General features: G+C 37.0%; 1 non-coding gene across 1 annotated transcript; it reads right to left on the reverse strand.

Moving 5' to 3' along the window:
* Nucleotides 1–1,449: 1,449 nt before the first annotated feature.
* LOC133753860 (U6 spliceosomal RNA) lies at nt 1,450–1,555 on the reverse strand. Its single transcript, XR_009865101.1, has one exon. It is a non-coding gene; the product is annotated as a U6 spliceosomal RNA (small nuclear RNA).
* Nucleotides 1,556–2,325: the final 770 nt, after the last annotated feature.

The following is a 2,325-nucleotide window of genomic DNA, read 5'->3' on the forward strand; positions in this document are numbered from 1 at the left end:
TATCCTCAGAGAAAAATCTGAGGTATTTTAAAAGCCTCCAATATGTCAGCCTCTTTAACATTAGCTTCTAAAATTCTTCATGAACTCTAGGCTATGTCACAGACTTGATCATTCTTCTTTCTCTTTGACATTCCCATTCTATATTCCTCCATGCTGAAGAAATGAATCTCCCAGATTCCTCCTCTTTCATTCTGATTAGGACTCCACCTCATTGTTAAGGGACACTATTACCCCATATATGAGTATCTTGATCCAGTTTCCATTTTCAAGGATTAGTTTTGTTCCTTTACTCAGAACACAAAATGCTCTTTAATACACAAAGCTTATTTAGATCTTAGACACACTTTTCAAATTTTACAGCTATGTGATGTTGGGTGAGTTGCTCAACTTCCTTGAATCTGAGACTCTCTGTATGTTGACTGAAGAGAAGAACCTACCTCCTAGGTTTTTCATGAAGATATGGATTAGAGGATGGATGTTAAATTCCAGGCATAAAGCAGGTGGTCTCAAAAAACTGTCTGCCCATCCATCCATCCACCCATCCTACATTTGGTTGTGGGATGGGCAGCCTTCTGAGCTGGCTATATACATAGATAGATAAAGATTTTCTTTTCTTTTTCTCTCTCCATTTTAAGCATGGTTGAATCTTCCATCCATGGATACAGGGTTGGGTTGGACTTGGATGAATTGTTTTGTCTTGTGCTAAGGGCCAGAGTGGGCACTCAATGAAGGACAGGCAAGAGAAAGCAGGAGTTTATCACTCCTTTAAGGAGGTTTAAGGCTTGGAATGGCATTTTTTGTTTATTTTTACAAGTTTATGTATTGCCTTTTTAAAAATATAAATGAATAACTTGCCTATTTCTTAAGAATCTAACATGTAATTTTTAAAAGATTTATTTGTTTATTTGAAAGGCAGTTATAGAGAGGCAGAGAGAGAGAGAGAGAGACAGACAGACAGACTGACTTCCACCTGCTGGCTGACTACCCAGGTGGCCACAATGGCCGGAGCTGCACATGCGTGAAGCCAGGAACCAGGAGCTTCCTCCAGGTTTCCCACATAGGTGCAGGGGCCCAAGAACTTGGGCGTTCTTCCATTGTTTTTCTAGGCCACAGTAGAGAGCTGGATCGGAAGTGGAGCAGCCGGGGCTCAAACTGGTGCCCATATGGGATTCCAGCACTACTGATGGGGGCTTTACTAGCTGTGGCACAGTGCCGGCCCCCTAACATGTATTTTTAAAAGCTAAATTTCTGTTCTTTTTTGAAAATAATTTGTTTATCCTCTCATAAATTTGATGTGCACACACAAATGTAAATACACATATATAGGACTTTCCCTCATGCTTATTTTTATAAAATAACTTCCAGAGATACATGTTACTCTGCAACTCGTTTTTCCCCACTTAATAATCCATCAAATGGATATTATTTGCTTTTTTATAAGTATTTTTTTAAAATATGGAACGCTTCACGAATTTGCCTGTCATCCTCGCGCAGGGGCCATGCTAATCTTCTCTGTATCGTTCTAATTTTAGTATACGTGCTTTTTGTTAAGTACTCAGTAAATGCTTATTTAAATATTTGTTTATGAAATAATACTATAAAACTTACTTGTAGTAGCTATTGAAATATAATTCACATAATCACAATTCACAATGTAAGTATAAAATTCAATAGTTTTTAGTATAGTCAGAGTTATGTAATAATCATCACTAACAATTTTAGAACATTTCATCACTCCCAAAGAAATCTCATATGCTTTAATAATTGCCTTTCATATCCTCCCAACATCCAACCCTTCATAAGCCCTAGGAAATTACTTGTCTACTTTGTTTCTAAATAGATTTGTTTGTTATGGACATTTCTTATAAATGGAATTATGCAATATATGGTCTTTTGTGACTGGTTTCCTTCATTCAGCGTGTTTTCAGGTTTCAACCATGTTATAGTATGTACCAGTGCTTCACTCTTTTTAATTGGTGAATAATATTCTATGTATTGGTATACTACATTCTATATATCCATCAGTTGATGGGCATTTGCATTGTTTCCACTTTTTTACTGTTACAAATAATGTTATTATACACATTCATGCATATCACTTGTTCTTAAACCCCCAATTTCCTTGTTGTCTGTTGACCTCTGTCTAGTATGTGTCGTTGTCCAGTCACACCAATCCCAAGTAAATCCTCTTCCATACCCCATGTTTCAGGAATGCCTATTCCTCAGTAGAACCTTGGAGACCCTAGTTTAGGGATGTGTCTTTGTGATCCACACTAGGTCTACATGCTTTATGATAGGTGATATTACCAGATATGAATTTTGCAA

Source organism: Lepus europaeus, chromosome X, assembly GCF_033115175.1.
Source record: "Lepus europaeus isolate LE1 chromosome X, mLepTim1.pri, whole genome shotgun sequence".
In the NCBI taxonomy this organism is placed as follows: Eukaryota; Metazoa; Chordata; class Mammalia; order Lagomorpha; family Leporidae; genus Lepus; species Lepus europaeus.